We start from the raw sequence: 20,807 nt of genomic DNA, 5'->3' as shown, positions 1-20,807 counted from the left end.
GTGGAAGCGAAAGAAGCAGTGGGAAGAGCAGCTTGGAGGCCGCACTTGGGACAGTGGGCTCCGAAAAAGGATCCCCAACTCGGCAGAGAGATAGGTCGCACAGGAGTAACCTAGGCGAAATAAAGGATATCAATGCATAGAGGCGCGAAGTGGTCACAGAATTGGAGCAGGTCACAGAGACGGTGGGTATGAAAGCGAAGAGGGGCCACTTGACAGATATTTGCTTAACCTGTGGAAGTGAAAGAAGCAGTGGAAAGAGCAGCTTAGGGGCCGCACGTCGGACAGTGGGCTTCGAAAAAGGATCCCTAACTCGTCCAAGATGTAGGGCGCTCAGGTATAACCTATGAGAAATAAAGGATATCAATGCATGGAGCCGCGAAGTGGTCACAGAAGTGGAGGAGGTCACGGAGACGGTGGCTCATGAAAGCGAAGCAGGGGCATTAGACAGACGTCTGCTTAACCTGTGGAAGCGAAAGAAGCAGTGGGAAGAGCAGCTTGGGGGCCTCACGTGGGACAGTGGACAAAGAAAAAGGATCCCCAACTCGGCAGAGAGATAGGGCGCATAGGAGTAACCTAGGAGAAATAAAGGATATCAATGCATGGAGCCGCGAAGTAGTCACAGAAGTGGAGGAGGTCACAGAGACGGTTGTTGATGAAAGCGAAGCAGGGGCACTAGACAGACATCTGCTTAACCTGTGGAAGCGAAGGAAGAAGTGCGAAGAGCAGCTTGGGGGCCGCACGTGGGACAGTGGGCTCCGAAAGAGGATCCCCAACTCGGCAGAGAGATAGGGCTCACAGGAGTAACCTACGAGAAATAAAGGATATCAATGCATGGAGCCGCGAAGTGGTCACAGAAGTGGAGGAGGTCACCGAGACGATGGCTGATGAAAGCGAAGCAGGGGCACTAGACAGACGTCTGCTTAACCTGTGGAAGCGAAAGAAGCAGTGGGAAAAGCAGCTTGGGGGCCGCACGTGGGACTGTGGACAATAAAAGGATCCCTAACTCGGCAGAGAGATAGGACGCACAGGAGTAACCTAGGAGAAATAAAGGATATCAATGCATGAAGCCGTCAAGTGGTCACAGAAGTGAGGAGGTCACAGAGACGGTGGCTCATGAAAGCGAAGCAGAGGCACTAGACAGACGTCTGCTTAACCTGTGGAAGAGAAAGAAGCAGTGGGGAGAGTAGCTTGGGGGCCATTCGTGGGACAGTGGACAAAGAAAAAAGATCCCTAACTCGGCAGACAGATAGGGCGCACAGGAGTAACCTAGGAGAAATAAAGGATATCAATGCATGAAGGCGCGAAGTGGTCACAGAAGTGGGGGAGGTCACACAGACGGTGGCTCATGAAAGCGAAGTAGGTTACTAGACAGACGTCTGCTTAACCTGTGGAGTAAAAAGAAGCAGTGAAAAGAGCATCTTAGGGGCCGCACGTGGGACAGTGGGCTTCGAAAAAGGATCCCTAACTCATCAAAGAGGTAGGGCGCTCAGTTATATCCTAGGAGAAATAAAGGATATCAATGCATGGAGCCCCGAAGTGGTCACAGAAGTGGAGGAGGTCACGGAGACGGTGGCTCATGAAAGCGAAGCAGGGGCACTAGACAGACGTCTGCTTAACCTGTGGAAGCGAAAGAAGCAGTGGGAAGAGCAGCTTACGGGCCGCACGTCGGACAGTGGGCTTCGAAAAAGGATCCCCAACTCGGCAGAGAGATAGGGCGCTCAGTTATATCCTAGGAGAAATAAAGGATATCAATGCATGGAGCCCCGAAGTGGTCACAGAAGTGGAGGAGCTCACGGAGACGGTGGCTCATGAAAGCGAAGCAGGGGCACTAGACAGACGTCTGCTTAACCTGTGGAAGCGAAAGAAGCAGTGGGAAGAGCAGCTTACGGGCCGCACGTCGGACAGTGGGCTTCGAAAAAGGATCCCCAACTCGGCAGACAGATAGGGCGCACAGGAGTAACCTAGGAGAAATAAAGGATATCAATGCATGGAGCCGCGAAGTGGTCACAGGAGTGGAGGAGGTCACAGAGACGGTGGCTCATGAAAGCGAAGCAGGGGCAATAGACAGACGTCTGCTTAACCTGTGGAAGCGAAAGAAGCATTGGGAAGAGCAGCTTACGGGCCGCATGTCGGACAGTGGGCTTCGAAAAAGGATCCCTAACTCGGCAGACAGATAGGGCGCACAGGAGTAACCTAGGAGAAATAAGGGATATCAATGCATAGAGCCGCGAAGCGGTCACAGAAGTGGAGGAGGTCACTGAGATGGTGGCTCATGAAAGCGAAGCAGGGGCACTAGACAGATATCTGCTTAACCTGTGGAAGCGAAAGAAGCAGTGGGAAGAGAAGCTTGGGGGCCGCACGTCGGACGGTGAGCTCCGAAAAAGGATCCCAAACTCGGCAGACAGATAGGGCGCACAGGAGTAACCTAGGCGAAATAAAGGATATCAATGCATGAAGCCGCGAAGTGGTCACAGAATTGGAGCAGGTCACAGAGACGGTGGGTATGAAAGCGAAGAGGGGCCACTTGACAGATATTTGCTTAACCTGTGGAAGTGAAAGAAGCAGTGGCAAGAGCAGCTTAGGGGCCGCACGTCGGACAGTGGGCTTCGAAAAAGGATCCCTAACTCGTCAAAGAGGTAGGGCGCTCAGGTATAACCTATGAGAAATAAAGGATATCAATGCATGGAGCCGCGAAGTGGTCACAGAAGTGGAGGAGGTCACGGAGACGGTGGCTCATGAAAGCGAAGCAGGGGCATTAGACAGACGTCTGCTTAACCTGTGGAAGCGAAAGAAGCAGTGGGAAGAGCAGCTTGGGGGCCTCACTTGGGACAGTGGACAAAGAAAAAGGATCCCCAACTCGGCAGAGAGATAGGGCGCATAGGAGTAACCTAGGAGAAATAAAGGATATCAATGCATGGAGCCGCGAAGTAGTCACAGAAGTGGAGGAGGTCACAGAGACGGTTGCTGATGAAAGCGAAGCAGGGGCACTAGACAGACATCTGCTTAACCTGTGGAAGCGAAGGAAGAAGTGCGAAGAGCAGCTTGGGGGCCGCACGTGGGACAGTGGGCTCCGAAAGAGGATCCCCAACTCGGCAGAGAGATAGGGCTCACAGGAGTAACCTACGAGAAATAAAGGATATCAATGCATGGAGCCGCGAAGCGGTCACAGAAGTGGAGGAGGTCACCGAGACGGTGGCTGATGAAAGCGAAGCAGGGGCACTAGACAGACGTCTGCTTAACCTGTGGAAGCGAAAGAAGCAGTGGGAAGAGAAGCTTGGGGGCCGCACGTGGGACAGTGAGCTCCGAAAAAGGATCCCAAACTCGGCAGACAGATAGGGCGCACAGGAGTAACCTAGGAGAAATAAAAGATATCAATGCATGAAGCCGCGAAGTGGTCACAGAAGTGGGGAGGCCACAGAGACGGTGGCTCATGAAAGCGAAGCAGGGCTTTAGACAGACGTCTGTTTAACCTGTGGAGTAAAAAGAAGCAGTGAAAAGAGCATCTTAGGGGCCGCACGTGGGACAGTGGGCTTCGAAAAAGGATCCCTAACTCGTCAAAGAGGTTGGGCGCTCAGGTATAACCTAGGAGATATAAATGATATCAATGCATGGAGCCGCGAAGTGGTCACAGAAGTGGAGGAGGTCACAGAGACGGTGGGTATGAAAGCGAAGAGGGGCCACTTGACAGATATTTGCTTAACCTGTGGAAGTGAAAGAAGCAGTGGCAAGAGCAGCTTAGGGGCCGCACGTCGGACTGTGGGCTCCGAAAAAGGATCCCTAACTCGGCAGACAGATAGGGCGCACAGAAGTATCCTTCGAGAAATAAAGGATATCAATGCATGGAGCCGCGAAGTGGTCACAGAATTGGAGGAGGTCACCGAGACGGTGGCTGATGAAAGCGAAGCAGGGGCACTAGACAGACGTCTGCTTAACCTGTGGAAGCAAAAGAAGCAGTGGGAAAAGCAGCTTGGGGGCAGCACGTGGGACTCTGGACAAAAAAGGATCCCTAACTCGGCAGAGAGATAGGGCGCACAGGAGTAACCTAGGAGAAATAAAGGATATCAATGCATGAAGCCGTCAAGTGGTCACAGAAGTGAGGAGGTCACAGAGACGATGGCTCATGAAAGCGAAGCAGGGGCACTAGACAGACGTCTGCTTAACCTGTGGAAGCGAAAGAATCAGTGAGAAGAGCAGCTTGGGGGCCGCACGTGGGACAGTGAGCTCCGAAAAAGGATCCCAAACACGGCAGACAGATAGGGCGCACAGGAGTAACCTAGGAGAAATAAAAGATATCAATGCATGGAGCCGCGAAGTGGTCACAGAAGTGGAGGAGGTCACAGAGACGGTGGCTCATGAAAGCGAAGCAGGGGCACTAGACAGACGTCTGCTTAACCTGTGGCAGCGAAAGAAGCAGTGGGAAGAGCAGCTTGCGGGCCGCACGTCGGACAGTGGGCTTCGAAAAAGGATCCCTAACTCGGCAGACAGATAGGGCTCACAGGAGTAAGCTAGGAGAAATAAAGGATATCAATGCATGAAGCCGCGAAGTGGTCACAGAAGTGGGGGAGGTCACTGAGACGGTGGCTCATGAAAGCGAAGCAGGGCACTAGACAGACGTCTGATTAACCTGTGGAGTAAAAAGAAGCAGTGAAAAGAGCATCTTAGGGGCCGCACGTGGGACAGTGGGCTTCGAAAAAGGATCCCTAACTCGTCAAAGAGGTAGGGCGCTCAGGTATAATCTAGGAGAAATAAAGGATATCAATGCATGGAGCCGTCAAGTGGTCACAGAAGTGAGGAGGTCACAGAGACGATGGCGCATGAAAGCGAAGCAGGGGCACTAGACAGACGTCTGCTTAACCTGTGGAAGCGAAAGAACCAGTGGGAAGAGCAGCTTGGGGGCCGCACGTGGGACAGTGAGCTCCGAAAAAGGATCCCAAACACGGCAGACAGATAGGGCGCACAGGAGTAACCTAGGAGAAATAAAAGATATCAATGCATGGAGCCGCGAAGTGGTCACAGAAGTGGAGGAGGTCACAGAGACGGTGGCTCATGAAAGCGAAGCAGGGGCACTAGACAGACGTCTGCTTAACCTGTGGCAGCGAAAGAAGCAGTGGGAAGAGCAGCTTGCGGGCCGCACGTCGGACAGTGGGCTTCGAAAAAGGATCCCTAACTCGGCAGACAGATAGGGCTCACAGGAGTAAGCTAGGAGAAATAAAGGATATCAATGCATGAAGCCGCGAAGTGGTCACAGAAGTGGGGGAGGTCACTGAGACGGTGGCTCATGAAAGCGAAGCAGGGCACTAGACAGACGTCTGATTAACCTGTGGAGTAAAAAGAAGCAGTGAAAAGAGCATCTTAGGGGCCGCACGTGGGACAGTGGGCTTCCAAAAAGGATCCCTAACTCGGCAAAGAGGTAGGGCGCTCAGGTATAACCTAGGAGAAATAAAGGATATCAATGCATGGAGCCGCGAAGTGGTCACAGAAGTGGAGGAGTTCACGGAGACGGTGGCTCATGAAAGCGAAGCAGGGGCACTAGACAGACGTCTGCTTAGCCTGTGGAAGCGAAAGAAGCAGTGGGAAGAGCAGCTTGGAGGCCGCACTTGGGACAGTGGGCTCCGAAAAAGGATCCCCAACTCGGCAGAGAGATAGGTCGCACAGGAGTAACCTAGGCGAAATAAAGGATATCAATGCATAGAGGCGCGAAGTGGTCACAGAATTGGAGCAGGTCACAGAGACGGTGGGTATGAAAGCGAAGAGGGGCCACTTGACAGATATTTGCTTAACCTGTGGAAGTGAAAGAAGCAGTGGAAAGAGCAGCTTAGGGGCCGCACATCGGACAGTGGGCTTCGAAAAAGGATCCCTAACTCGTCAAAGAGGTAGGGCGCTCAGGTATAACCTATGAGAAATAAAGGATATCAATGCATGGAGCCGCGAAGTGGTCACAGAAGTGGAGGAGGTCACGGAGACGGTGGCTCATGAAAGCGAAGCAGGGGCATTAGACAGACGTCTGCTTAACCTGTGGAAGCGAAAGAAGCAGTGGGAAGAGCAGCTTGGGGGCCTCACGTGGGACAGTGGACAAAGAAAAAGGATCCCCAACTCGGCAGAGAGATAGGGCGCATAGGAGTAACCTAGGAGAAATAAAGGATATCAATGCATGGAGCCGCGAAGTAGTCACAGAAGTGGAGGAGGTCACAGAGACGGTTGCTGATGAAAGCGAAGCAGGGGCACTAGACAGACATCTGCTTAACCTGTGGAAGCGAAGGAAGAAGTGCGAAGAGCAGCTTGGGGGCCGCACGTGGGACAGTGGGCTCCGAAAGAGGATCCCCAACTCGGCAGAGAGATAGGGCTCACAGGAGTAACCTACGAGAAATAAAGGATATCAATGCATGGAGCCGCGAAGTGGTCACAGAAGTGGAGGAGGTCACCGAGACGGTGGCTGATGAAAGCGAAGCAGGGGCACTAGACAGACGTCTGCTTAACCTGTGGAAGCGAAAGAAGCAGTGGGAAAAGCAGCTTGGGGGCCGCACGTGGGACTGTGGACAATAAAAGGATCCCTAACTCGGCAGAGAGATAGGACGCACAGGAGTAACCTAGGAGAAATAAAGGATATCAATGCATGAAGCCGTCAAGTGGTCACAGAAGTGAGGAGGTCACAGAGACGGTGGCTCATGAAAGCGAAGCAGAGGCACTAGACAGACGTCTGCTTAACCTGTGGAAGAGAAAGAAGCAGTGGGGAGAGTAGCTTGGGGGCCATTCGTGGGACAGTGGGCAAAGAAAAAGGATCCCTAACTCGGCAGACAGATAGGGCGCACAGGAGTAACCTAGGAGAAATAAAGGATATCAATGCATGAAGGCGCGAAGTGGTCACAGAAGTGGGGGAGGTCACACAGACGGTGGCTCATGAAAGCGAAGTAGGTTACTAGACAGACGTCTGCTTAACCTGTGGAGTAAAAAGAAGCAGTGAAAAGAGCATCTTAGGGGCCGCACGTGGGACAGTGGGCTTCGAAAAAGGATCCCTAACTCATCAAAGAGGTAGGGCGCTCAGTTATATCCTAGGAGAAATAAAGGATATCAATGCATGGAGCCCCGAAGTGGTCACAGAAGTGGAGGAGGTCACGGAGACGGTGGCTCATGAAAGCGAAGCAGGGGCACTAGACAGACGTCTGCTTAACCTGTGGAAGCGAAAGAAGCAGTGGGAAGAGCAGCTTACGGGCCGCACGTCGGACAGTGGGCTTCGAAAAAGGATCCCCAACTCGGCAGAGAGATAGGGCGCTCAGTTATATCCTAGGAGAAATAAAGGATATCAATGCATGGAGCCCCGAAGTGGTCACAGAAGTGGAGGAGGTCACGGAGACGGTGGCTCATGAAAGCGAAGCAGGGGCACTAGACAGACGTCTGCTTAACCTGTGGAAGCGAAAGAAGCAGTGGGAAGAGCAGCTTACGGGCCGCACGTCGGACAGAGGGCTTCGGAAAAGGATCCCCAACTCGGCAGACAGATAGGGCGCACAGGAGTAACCTAGGAGAAATAAAGGATATCAATGCATGGAGCCGCGAAGTGGTCACAGGAGTGGAGGAGGTCACAGAGACGGTGGCTCATGAAAGCGAAGCAGGGGCAATAGACAGACGTCTGCTTAACCTGTGGAAGCGAAAGAAGCATTGGGAAGAGCAGCTTACGGGCCGCATGTCGGACAGTGGGCTTCGAAAAAGGATCCCTAACTCGGCAGACAGATAGGGCGCACAGGAGTAACCTAGGAGAAATAAGGGATATCAATGCATAGAGCCGCGAAGCGGTCACAGAAGTGGAGGAGGTCACTGAGATGGTGGCTCATGAAAGCGAAGCAGGGGCACTAGACAGATATCTGCTTAACCTGTGGAAGCGAAAGAAGCAGTGGGAAGAGAAGCTTGGGGGCCGCACGTCGGACGGTGAGCTCCGAAAAAGGATCCCAAACTCGGCAGACAGATAGGGCGCACAGGAGTAACCTAGGCGAAATAAAGGATATCAATGCATGAAGCCGCGAAGTGGTCACAGAATTGGAGCAGGTCACAGAGACGGTGGGTATGAAAGCGAAGTGGGGCCACTTGACAGATATTTGCTTAACCTGTGGAAGTGAAAGAAGCAGTGGCAAGAGCAGCTTAGGGGCCGCACGTCGGACAGTGGGCTTCGAAAAAGGATCCCTAACTCGTCAAAGAGGTAGGGCGCTCAGGTATAACCTATGAGAAATAAAGGATATCAATGCATGGAGCCGCGAAGTGGTCACAGAAGTGGAGGAGGTCACGGAGACGGTGGCTCATGAAAGCGAAGCAGGGGCATTAGACAGACGTCTGCTTAACCTGTGGAAGCGAAAGAAGCAGTGGGAAGAGCAGCTTGGGGGCCTCACTTGGGACAGTGGACAAAGAAAAAGGATCCCCAACTCGGCAGAGAGATAGGGCGCATAGGAGTAACCTAGGAGAAATAAAGGATATCAATGCATGGAGCCGCGAAGTAGTCACAGAAGTGGAGGAGGTCACAGAGACGGTTGCTGATGAAAGCGAAGCAGGGGCACTAGACAGACATCTGCTTAACCTGTGGAAGCGAAGGAAGAAGTGCGAAGAGCAGCTTGGGGGCCGCACGTGGGACAGTGGGCTCCGAAAGAGGATCCCCAACTCGGCAGAGAGATAGGGCTCACAGGAGTAACCTACGAGAAATAAAGGATATCAATGCATGGAGCCGCGAAGCGGTCACAGAAGTGGAGGAGGTCACCGAGACGGTGGCTGATGAAAGCGAAGCAGGGGCACTAGACAGACGTCTGCTTAACCTGTGGAAGCGAAAGAAGCAGTGGGAAGAGAAGCTTGGGGGCCGCACGTGGGACAGTGAGCTCCGAAAAAGGATCCCAAACTCGGCAGACAGATAGGGCGCACAGGAGTAACCTAGGAGAAATAAAAGATATCAATGCATGAAGCCGCGAAGTGGTCACAGAAGTGGGGGAGGCCACAGAGACGGTGGCTCATGAAAGCGAAGCAGGGCTTTAGACAGACGTCTGTTTAACCTGTGGAGTAAAAAGAAGCAGTGAAAAGAGCATCTTAGGGGCCGCACGTGGACAAGTGGGCTTCGAAAAAGGATCCCTAACTCGTCAAAGAGGTTGGGCGCTCAGGTATAACCTAGGAGATATAAAGGATATCAATGCACGGAGCCGCGAAGTGGTCACAGAAGTGGAGGAGGTCACAGAGACGGTGGGTATGAAAGCGAAGAGGGGCCACTTGACAGATATTTGCTTAACCTGTGGAAGTGAAAGAAGCAGTGGCAACAGCAGCATAGGGGCCGCACGTCGGACTGTGGGCTCCGAAAAAGGATCCCTAACTCGGCAGACAGATAGGGCGCACAGAAGTATCCTTCGAGAAATAAAGGATATCAATGCATGGAGCCGCGAAGTGGTCACAGAATTGGAGGAGGTCACCGAGACGGTGGCTGATGAAAGCGAAGCAGGGGCACTAGACAGACGTCTGCTTAACCTGTGGAAGCAAAAGAAGCAGTGGGAAAAGCAGCTTGGGGGCAGCACGTGGGACTGTGGACAAAAAAGGATCCCTAACTCGGCAGAGAGATAGGGCGCACAGGAGTAACCTAGGAGAAATAAAGGATATCAATGCATGAAGCCGTCAAGTGGTCACAGAAGTGAGGAGGTCACAGAGACGATGGCTCATGAAAGCGAAGCAGGGGCACTAGACAGACGTCTGCTTAACCTGTGGAAGCGAAAGAATCAGTGGGAAGAGCAGCTTGGGGGCCGCACGTGGGACAGTGAGCTCCGAAAAAGGATCCCAAACACGGCAGACAGATAGGGCGCACAGGAGTAACCTAGGAGAAATAAAAGATATCAATGCATGGAGCCGCGAAGTGGTCACAGAAGTGGAGGAGGTCACAGAGACGGTGGCTCATGAAAGCGAAGCAGGGGCACTAGACAGACGTCTGCTTAACCTGTGGCAGCGAAAGAAGCAGTGGGAAGAGCAGCTTGCGGGCCACACGTCGGACAGTGGGCTTCGAAAAAGGATCCCTAACTCGGCAGACAGATAGGGCTCACAGGAGTAAGCTAGGAGAAATAAAGGATATCAATGCATGAAGCCGCGAAGTGGTCACAGAAGTGGGGGAGGTCACTGAGACGGTGGCTCATGAAAGCGAAGCAGGGCACTAGACAGACGTCTGATTAACCTGTGGAGTAAAAAGAAGCAGTGAAAAGAGCATCTTAGGGGCCGCACGTGGGACAGTGGGCTTCGAAAAAGGATCCCTAACTCGTCAAAGAGGTAGGGCGCTCAGGTATAATCTAGGAGAAATAAAGGATATCAATGCATGGAGCCGTCAAGTGGTCACAGAAGTGAGGAGGTCACAGAGACGATGGCTCATGAAAGCGAAGCAGGGGCACTAGACAGACGTCTGCTTAACCTGTGGAAGCGAAAGAATCAGTGGGAAGAGCAGCTTGGGGGCCGCACGTGGGACAGTGAGCTCCGAAAAAGGATCCCAAACACGGCAGACAGATAGGGCGCACAGGAGTAACCTAGGAGAAATAAAAGATATCAATGCATGGAGCCGCGAAGTGGTCACAGAAGTGGAGGAGGTCACAGAGACGGTGGCTCATGAAAGCGAAGCAGGGGCACTAGACAGACGTCTGCTTAACCTGTGGCAGCGAAAGAAGCAGTGGGAAGAGCAGCTTGCGGGCCGCACGTCGGACAGTGGGCTTCGAAAAAGGATCCCTAACTCGGCAGACAGATAGGGCTCACAGGAGTAAGCTAGGAGAAATAAAGGATATCAATGCATGAAGCCGCGAAGTGGTCACAGAAGTGGGGGAGGTCACTGAGACGGTGGCTCATGAAAGCGAAGCAGGGCACTAGACAGACGTCTGATTAACCTGTGGAGTACAAAGAAGCAGTGAAAAGAGCATCTTAGGGGCCGCACGTGGGACAGTGGGCTTCGAAAAAGGATCCCTAACTCGTCAAAGAGGTAGGTCGCACAGGAGTAACCTAGGCGAAATAAAGGATATCAATGCATAGAGGCGCGAAGTGGTCACAGAATTGGAGCAGGTCACAGAGACGGTGGGTATGAAAGCGAAGAGGGGCCACTTGACAGATATTTGCTTGACCTGTGGAAGTGAAAGAAGCAGTGGAAAGAGCAGCTTAGGGGCCGCACATCGGACAGTGGGCTTCGAAAAAGGATCCCTAACTCGTCAAAGAGGTAGGGCGCTCAGGTATAACCTATGAGAAATAAAGGATATCAATGCATGGAGCCGCGAAGTGGTCACAGAAGTGGAGGAGGTCACGGAGACGGTGGCTCATGAAAGCGAAGCAGGGGCATTAGACAGACGTCTGCTTAACCTGTGGAAGCGAAAGAAGCAGTGGGAAGAGCAGCTTGGGGGCCTCACGTGGGACAGTGGACAAAGAAAAAGGATCCCCAACTCGGCAGAGAGATAGGGCGCATAGGAGTAACCTAGGAGAAATAAAGGATATCAATGCATGGAGCCGCGAAGTAGTCACAGAAGTGGAGGAGGTCACAGAGACGGTTGCTGATGAAAGCGAAGCAGGGGCACTAGACAGACATCTGCTTAACCTGTGGAAGCGAAGGAAGAAGTGCGAAGAGCAGCTTGGGGGCCGCACGTGGGACAGTGGGCTCCGAAAGAGGATCCCCAACTCGGCAGAGAGATAGGGCTCACAGGAGTAACCTACGAGAAATAAAGGATATCAATGCATGGAGCCGCGAAGTGGTCACAGAAGTGGAGGAGGTCACCGAGACGGTGGCTGATGAAAGCGAAGCAGGGGCACTAGACACACATTTGCTTAACCTGTGGAAGCGCAAGAAGCAGTGGGAAGAGCAGCTTACGGGCCGCACGTCGGACAGTGGGCTTCGAAAAAGGATCCCTAACTCGGCAGACAGATAGGGCGCACAGGAGTAACCTAGGAGAAATAAAGGATATCAATGCATGAAGCCGAGAAGTGGTCACAGAAGTGGGGGAGGTCGCAGAGACGGTGGCTCATGAAAGCGAAGCAGGGCACTAGACAGACGTCCGCTTAACCTGTGGAGTAAAAAGAAGCAGTAGGAAGAGCAGTTTGGGGGCCGCACGTGGGACATTGGACAAGGAAAAAGAATCCCCAACTCGTAACCTAGGAGAAATAACCTAGGAGTAACCTAGGATAAATAAAGGATATCAATGCATGGAGCCGCGAAGTGGTCACAGAAGTGGAGGAGGTCACCGAGACGGTGGCTGATGAAAGCGAAGCAGGGGCACTAGACAGACGTCTGCTTAACCTGTGGAAGCAAAAGAAGCAGTGGGAAAAGCAGCTTGGGGGCCGCACGTGGGACTGTGGACAAATAAAGGATCCCTAACTCGGCAGAGAGATAGGGCGCACAGGAGTAACCTAGGAGAAATAAAGGATATCAATGCATGGAGCCGCGAAGTGGTCACAGAAGTGGAGGAGGTCACGGAGACGGTGGCTCATGAAAGCGAAGCAGGGGCATGAGACAGACGTCTGCTTAACCTGTGGAAGCGAAAGAAGCAGTGGGAAGAGCAGCTTGGGGGCCGCACGTGGGACAGTGGACAAAGAGAAAGGATCCCCAACTCGGCAGACAGATAGGGCGCACAGTAGTAACCTAGGAGAAATAAAGGATATCAATGCATGGAGCCGCGAATTGGTCACTGATGTGGAGGCGGTCACAGAGACGGTTGCTGATGAAAGCGAAGCAGGGGCACTAGACAGACATCTGCTTAACCTGTGGAAGCGAAGAAAGAAGTGGGAAAAGCAGCTTACGGGCCGCACGTCGGACAGTGGGCTTCGAAAAAGGATCCCTAACTCGGCAGACAGATAGGGCGCACAGGAGTAACCTAGAAGAAATAAAGGATATCAATGCATGAAGCCGCGAAGTGGTCACAGAAGTGGAGGACGTCTCAGAGACGGTTGCTGATGAAAGCGAAGCAGGGGCACTAGACAGACAACTGCTTAACCTGTGCAAGCGATAAAAGCAGTGGGAAGAGCAGCTTAGGGGCCGCACATCGGACAGTGAGCTCCGAAAAAGGATCCCTAACTCGGCAACAGATAGGGCGCACAGGAGTAACCTAGGAGAAATAAAGGATATCTGTGCATGAAGCCGTCAAGTGGTCACAGAAGTGAGGAGGTCACAGAGACGGTGGCTCATGAAAGCGAAGCAGGGGCACTAGACAGACGTCTGCTTAACCTGTGGAAGCGAAAGAAACGGTGGGGAGAGCAGCTTGGGGGCCGCACCTGGGACAGTGGACAAAGAAAAAGGATCCCCAACTCGGCAGAGAGATAGGGCGCAAAGGAGTAACCTAGGGGAAATAAAGGATATCAATGCATGAAGCCGCGAAGTGGTCACAGAAGTGGGGGAGGTGACTGAGACGGTGGCTCATGAAAGCGAAGCAGGGCACTAGACAGACGTCTGATTAACCTGTGGAGTAAAAAGAAGCAGTGAAAAGAGCATCTTAGGGGCCGAACGTGGGACAGTGGGCTTCGAAAAAGGATCCCTAACTCGTCAAAGATTTAGGGCGCTTAGGTATAACCTAGTTGAAATAAAGGATATCAATGCATGGAGCCGCGAAGTGGTCACAGAAGTGGAGGAGGTCACGGAGACGGTGGCTCATTAGAGCGAAGCAGGGGCATTAGACAGACGTCTGCTTAACCTGTGGAAGCGAAAGAAGCAGTAAAAAGAGCATCTTAGGGGGCGCACGTGGGACAGTGCGCTTCGAAAAAGCATCCCAAACTCGGCAAAAAATTAGGGCGCTCATGGGTAACCTAGGAGAAATAAAGGATATCAATGCATGGAGCCGCGAAGTGGTCACAGAAGTGGAGGAGGTCACGGAGACGGTGGCTCATGAAAGCGAATCAGGGGCACTAGACAGACGTCTGCTTAACCTGTGGAGGCGAAAGAACCAGTAGGAAGAGCAGTTTGGGGGCCGCACGTGGGACAGTGGACAAAGAAAAAGGATCCCCAACTCGGCAGACAGATAGGGCGCACAGGAGTAACCTAGAAGAAATAAAGGATATCAATGCATGAAGCCGCGAAGTGGTCACAGAAGTGGAGGACGTCTCAGAGACGGTTGCTGATGAAAGCGAAGCAGGGGCACTAGACAGACAACTGCTTAACCTGTGGAAGCGAAAGAAGCAGTGGGAAAAGCAGCTTACGGGCCGCACGTCGGACAGTGGGCTTCGAAAAAGGATCCCTAACTCGGCAGACAGATAGGGCGCACAGGAGTAACCTAGGAGAAATAAAGGATATCAATGCATGAAGCCGCGAAGTGGTCATAGAAGTGGGGGAGGTGACTGAGACGGTGGCTCATGAAAGCGAAGCAGGGCACTAGACAGACGTCTGATTAACCTGTGGAGTAAAAAGAAGCAGTGAAAAGAGCATCTTAGGGGCCGCACGTGGGACAGTGAGCTCCGAAAAAGGATCCCAAACTCGGCAGACAGATAGGGCGCACAGGAGTAACCAAGGAGAAATAAAAGATATCAATGCATGGAGCCGCGAAGTGGTCACAGAAGTGGAGGAGGTCACAGAGACGGTGGCTCATGAAAGCGAATCAGGTGCACTAGACAGACGTCTGCTTAACCTGTGGAAGCGAAAGAAGCAGTGGGAAGAGCACCTTACGGGCCGCACGTCGGATAGTGGGCTTCGAAAAAGGATCCCTAACTCGGCAGACAGATAGGGCGCACAGGAGTAACCTAGGAGAAATAAAGGATATCAATGCATGAAGCCGCGAAGTGGTCACAGTAGTGGGGGAGGTGACTGAGACGGTGGCTCATGAAAGCGAAGCAGGGCACTAGACAGACGTCTGATTAACCTGTGGAGTAAAAAGAAGCAGTGAAAAGAGCATCTTAGAGGCCGAACGTGGGACAGTGGGCTTCGAAAAAGGATCCCTAACTCGTCAAAGATTTAGGGCGCTTAGGTATAACCTAGGAGAAATAAAGGATATCAATGCATGGAGCCGCGAAGTGGTCACAGAAGTGGAGGAGGTCACGGAGACGGTGGCTCATGAGAGCGAAGCAGGGGCATTAGACAGACATCTGCTTAACCTGTGGAAGCGAAAGAAGCAGTGAAAAGAGCATCTTAGGGGGCGCACGCGGGACAGTGGGCTTCGAAAAAGGATCCCAAACTCGGCAGAAAATTAGGGCGCTCATGGGTAACCTAGGAGAAATAAAGGCTATCAATGCATGGAGCCGCGAAGTGGTCACAGAAGTGGAGGAGGTCACGGAGACGGTGGCTCATGAAAGCGAATCAGGGGCACCAGACAGACGTCTGCTTAACCTGTGGAGGCGAAAGAACCAGTAGGAAGAGCAGTTTGGGGGCCGCACGTGGGACAGTGGACAAAGAAAAAGGATCCCCAACTCGGCAAAGAGATAGGGCGCACAGGAGTAACCTAGGAGAAATAAAGGATATCAATGCATGGAGCCGCGAAGTGGTCACAGAAGTGGAGGAGGTCACCGAGACGGTGGCTGATGAAAGTGAAGCAGGGGCACTAACAGGCGTCTGCTTAACCTGTGGAAGCGAAAGAAGCAGTGGGAAAAGCAGCTTACGGGCCGCACGTCGGACAGTGGGCTTCGAAAAAGGATCCCTAACTCGGCAGACAGATAGGGCGCACAGGAGTAACATAGGAGAAATAAAGGATATCAATGCATGAAGCCGCGAAGTGGTCACAGAAGTGGGGGAGGTGACTGAGACGGTGGCTCATGAAAGCGAAGCAGGGCACTAGACAGACGTCTGATTAACCTGTGGAGTAAAAAGAAGCAGTGAAAAGAGCATCTTAGGGGCCGCACGTGGGACAGTGAGCTCCGAAAAAGGATCCCAAACTCGGCAGACAGATAGGGCGCACAGGAGTAACCAAGGAGAAATCAAAGATATCAATGCATGGAGCCGCGAAGTGGTCACAGAAGTGGAGGAGGTCACAGAGACGGTGGCTCATGAAAGCGAATGAGGGGCACTAGACAGACGTCTGCTTAACCTGTGGAAGCGAAAGAAGCAGTGGGAAGAGCAGCTTACGGGCCGCTCGTCGGACAGTGGGCTTCGAAAAAGGATCCCTAACTCGTCAAAGATTTAGGGCGCTTAGGTATAACCTAGGAGAAATAAAGGATATCAATGCAAGGTGCCGCGAAGTGGTCACAGAAGTGGAGGAGGTCACGGAGACGGTGGCTCATGAGAGCGAAGCAGGGGCATTAGACAGACGTCTGCTTAACCTGTGGAAGCGAAAGAAGCAGTGAAAAGAGCATCTTAGGGGGCGCACGTGGGACAGTGGGCTTCGAAAAAGGATCCCTAACTCGTCAAAGATTTAGGGCGCTTAGGTATAACCTAGGAGAAATAAAGGATATCAATGCATGGAGCCGCGAAGTGGTCACAGAAGTGGAGGAGGTCACGGAGACGGTGGCTCATGAAAGCGAATCAGGGGCACTAGACAGACGTCTGCTTAACCTGTGGAGGCGAAAGAACCAGTAGGAAGAGCAGTTTGGGGGCCGCACGTGGGACAGTGGACAAAGAAAAAGGATCCCCAACTCGGCAAAGAGATAGGGCGCACAGGAGTAACCTAGGAGAAATAAAGGATATCAATGCATGGATTCGCGAAGTGGTCACAGAAGTGGAGGAGGTCACAGAGACGGTGGCTCTTGAAAACGAAGCAGGGGCACTAGACAGACGTCTGCATAACCTGTGGAGGCGAAAGAAGCAGTGAAAAGAGCATCTTAGGAGCCGCACGTGGGACAGTGGGCTTCCAAAAAGGATCCCTAACTCGGCAAAGAGGTAGGGCGCTGAGGTATAACCTAGGAGAAATAAAGGATATCAATGCATGGAGCCGCGAAGTGGTCACAGAAGTGGAGGAGGTCACCGAGACGGTGGCTGATGAAAGTGAAGCAGGGGCACTAACAGGCGTCTGCTTAACCTGTGGAAGCGAAAGAAGCAGTGGGAAAAGCAGCTTACGGGCCGCACGTCGGACAGTGGGCTTCGAAAAAGGATCCCTAACTCGGCAGACAGATAGGGCGCACAGGAGTAACATAGGAGAAATAAAGGATATCAATGCATGAAGCCGCGAAGTGGTCACAGAAGTGGGGGAGGTGACTGAGACGGTGGCTCATGAAAGCGAAGCAGGGCACTAGACAGACGTCTGATTAACCTGTGGAGTAAAAAGAAGCAGTGAAAAGAGCATCTTAGGGGCCGCACGTGGGACAGTGAGCTCCGAAAAAGGATCCCAAACTCGGCAGACAGATAGGGCGCACAGGAGTAACCAAGGAGAAATCAAAGATATCAATGCATGGAGCCGCGAAGTGGTCACAGAAGTGGAGGAGGTCACAGAGACGGTGGCTCATGAAAGCGAATGAGGGGCACTAGACAGACGTCTGCTTAACCTGTGGAAGCGAAAGAAGCAGTGGGAAGAGCAGCTTACGGGCCGCTCGTCGGACAGTGGGCTTCGAAAAAGGATCCCTAACTCGTCAAAGATTTAGGGCGCTTAGGTATAACCTAGGAGAAATAAAGGATATCAATGCAAGGTGCCGCGAAGTGGTCACAGAAGTGGAGGAGGTCACGGAGACGGTGGCTCATGAGAGCGAAGCAGGGGCATTAGACAGACGTCTGCTTAACCTGTGGAAGCGAAAGAAGCAGTGAAAAGAGCATCTTAGGGGGCGCACGTGGGACAGTGGGCTTCGAAAAAGGATCCCTAACTCGTCAAAGATTTAGGGCGCTTAGGTATAACCTAGGAGAAATAAAGGATATCAATGCATGGAGCCGCGAAGTGGTCACAGAAGTGGAGGAGGTCACGGAGACGGTGGCTCATGAAAGCGAATCAGGGGCACTAGACAGACGTCTGCTTAACCTGTGGAGGCGAAAGAACCAGTAGGAAGAGCAGTTTGGGAGCCGTACGTGGGACAGTGGACAAAGAAAAAGGATCCCCAACTCGGCAAAGAGATAGGGCGCACAGGAGTAACCTAGGAGAAATAAAGGATATCAATGCATGGATTCGCGAAGTGGTCACAGAAGTGGAGGAGGTCACAGAGACGGTGGCTCTTGAAAACGAAGCAGGGGCACTAGACAGACGTCTGCATAACCTGTGGAGGCGAAAGAAGCAGTGAAAAGAGCATCTTAGGGGCCGCACGTGGGACAGTGGGCTTCCAAAAAGGATCCCTAACTCGGCAAAGAGGTAGGGCTGCTGAGGTATAACCTAGGAGAAATAAAGGATATCAATGCATGGAGCCGCGAAGTGGTCACAGAAGTGGAGGAGTTCACGGAGACGGTGGCTCGAGAAAGCGAAGAAGGGGCATTAGACAGAAGTCTGCTTAACCTCTGGAAGCGAAAGAAGCAGTGGGAAGAGCAGCTTACGGGCCGCACGTCGGTCAGTGGGCTTCGAAAAGGATCCCTAACTCGGCAGACAGATAGGGCGCACAGGAGTAACCTAGGAGAAATAAAGGATATCAATGCATAGAGCCGCGAAGCGGTCACAGAAGTGGAGGAGGTCACTGAGATGGTGGCTCATGAATGCGAAGCAGGGGCACTAGACAGATATCTGCTTAACCTGTGGAAGCGAAAGAAGCAGTGGGAAGAGCAGCTTGGGGACCGCACGTGGGACAGTGAGCTCCGAAAAAGGATCCCAAACGCGGCAGACAGATAGGACGCACAGGAGTAACCTAGGCGAAATAAAGGATATCAATGCATGGAGCCGCGAAGTGGTCAAAGAAGTGGAGGAGGTCACCGAGACGGTGGCTCATGAAAGCGAAGCAGGGGCACTAGACAGACGTCTGCTCAACCTGTGGAAGCGAAAGAAGCAGTGGGAAGAGCAGCTTAGGGCTGCACACCGGACAGTGGGCTCCAAAAAAGGATCCCTAACTCGGCAGACAAATAGGGCGCCCAGGAGTAACCTAGGGGAATAAAGGATATCAATGCATGGAGCCGCGAAGTGGTCAGAGAAGTGGAGGAGGTCACAGAGACGATTGCTGATGAAAGCGAAGCAGGGGCACTAGACACACATTTGCTTAACCTGTGGAAGCGAAAGAAGAAGTGGGAAGAGCAGCTTACGGGCCGCACGTCGGACAGTGGGCTTCGAAAAAGGATCCCTAACTCGGCAGACAGATAGGGCGCACAGGAGTAACCTAGAAGAAATAAAGGATATCAATGCATGAAGCCGCGAAGTGGTCACAGAAGTGGAGGACGTCTCAGAGACGGTTGCTGATGAAAGCGAAGCAGGGGCACTAGACAGACAACTGCTTAACCTGTGCAAGCGATAGAAGCAGTGGGAAGAGCAGCTTAGGGGCCGCACGTCGGACAGTGAGCTCCGAAAAAGGATCCCTAACTCGGCAACAGATAGGGCGCACAGGAGTAACCTAGGAGAAATAAAGGATATCTGTGCATGAAGCCGTCAAGTGGTCACAGAAGTGAGGAGGTCACAGAGACGGTGGCTCATGAAAGCGAAGCAGGGGCACTAGACAGACGTCTGCTTAACCTGTGGAAGCGAAAGAAGCGGTGGGGAGAGCAGCTTGGGGGCCGCACGTGGGACAGTGGACAAAGAAAAAGGATCCCCAACTCGGCAGAGAGATAGGGCGCAAAGGAGTAACCTAGGGGAAATAAAGGATATCAATGCATGGAGCCGCGAAGTGGTCACAGAAGTGGAGGAGGTCACGGAGACGGTGGCTCATGAAAGTGAAGCAGGGGCACTAGACAGACGTCTGCTTAACCTGTGGAAGCGAAAGAAGCAGTGGGAAGAGCAGCTTGGGGATCGCACGTGGGACAGTGAGCTCCGATAATGGATCCCAAACGCGGCAGACAGATAGGGCGCACAGGAGTAACCTAGGAGAAATAAAAGATATCAATGCATGGAGCCGCGAAGTGGTCACAGAAATGGAGGAGGTCACAGAGACGGTGGCTCATGAAAGCGAAGCAGGGGCACTAGACAGACGTCTGCTTAACCTGTGGAAGTGAAAGAAGCAGTGCGAAGAGCACCTTACGGGCCGCACGTCGGACAGTGGGCTTCGAAAAAGGATCCCCAACTCGGCAGAGAGATATGGCTCACAGGAGTAACCTAGGCGAAATAAAGGATATCAATGCATGGAGCCGCGAAGTGGTCAAAGAAGTGGAGGAGGTCACCGAGACGGTGGCTCATGAAAGCGAAGCAGGGGCACTAGACAGACGTCTGCTTAACCTGTGGAAGCGAAAGAAGCAGTGGGAAGAGCAGCTTAGGGCTGCACACCGGACAGTGGGCTCCAAAAAAGGATCCCTAACTCGGCAGACAAATAGGGCGCCCAGGAGTAACCTAAGGGAATAAAGGATATCAATGCATGGAGCCGCGAAGTGGTCAGAGAAGTGGAGGAGGTCACAGAGACGATTGCTGATGAAAGCGAAGCAGGGGCACTAGACACACATTTGCTTAACCTGTGGAAGCGAAAGAAGAAGTGGGAAGAGCAGCTTACGGGCCGCACGTCGGACAGTGGGCTTCAAAAAAGGATCCCTAACTCGGCAGACAGATAGGGCGCACAGGAGTAACCTAGAAGAAATAAAGGATATCAATGCATGAAGCCGCGAAGTGGTCACAGAAGTGGAGGACGTCTCAGAGACGGTTGCTGATGAAAGCGAAGCAGGGGCACTAGACAGACAACTGCTTAACCTGTGCAAGCGAAAGAAGCAGTGGGAAGAGAAGCTTGGGGGCCGCACGTCGGACGGTGAGCTCCGAAAAAGGATCCCAAACTCGGCAGACAGATAGGGCGCACAGGAGTAACCTAGGCGAAATAAAGGATATCAATGCATGAAGCCGCGAAGTGGTCACAGAATTGGAGCAGGTCACAGAGACGGTGGGTATGAAAGCGAAGTGGGGCCA

Source organism: Amblyomma americanum, chromosome 1 (genome assembly GCF_052857255.1).
Source record: "Amblyomma americanum isolate KBUSLIRL-KWMA chromosome 1, ASM5285725v1, whole genome shotgun sequence".
Lineage (NCBI taxonomy): Eukaryota > Metazoa > Arthropoda > Arachnida > Ixodida > Ixodidae > Amblyomma > Amblyomma americanum.
This window is presented reverse-complemented; position numbering follows the sequence as displayed.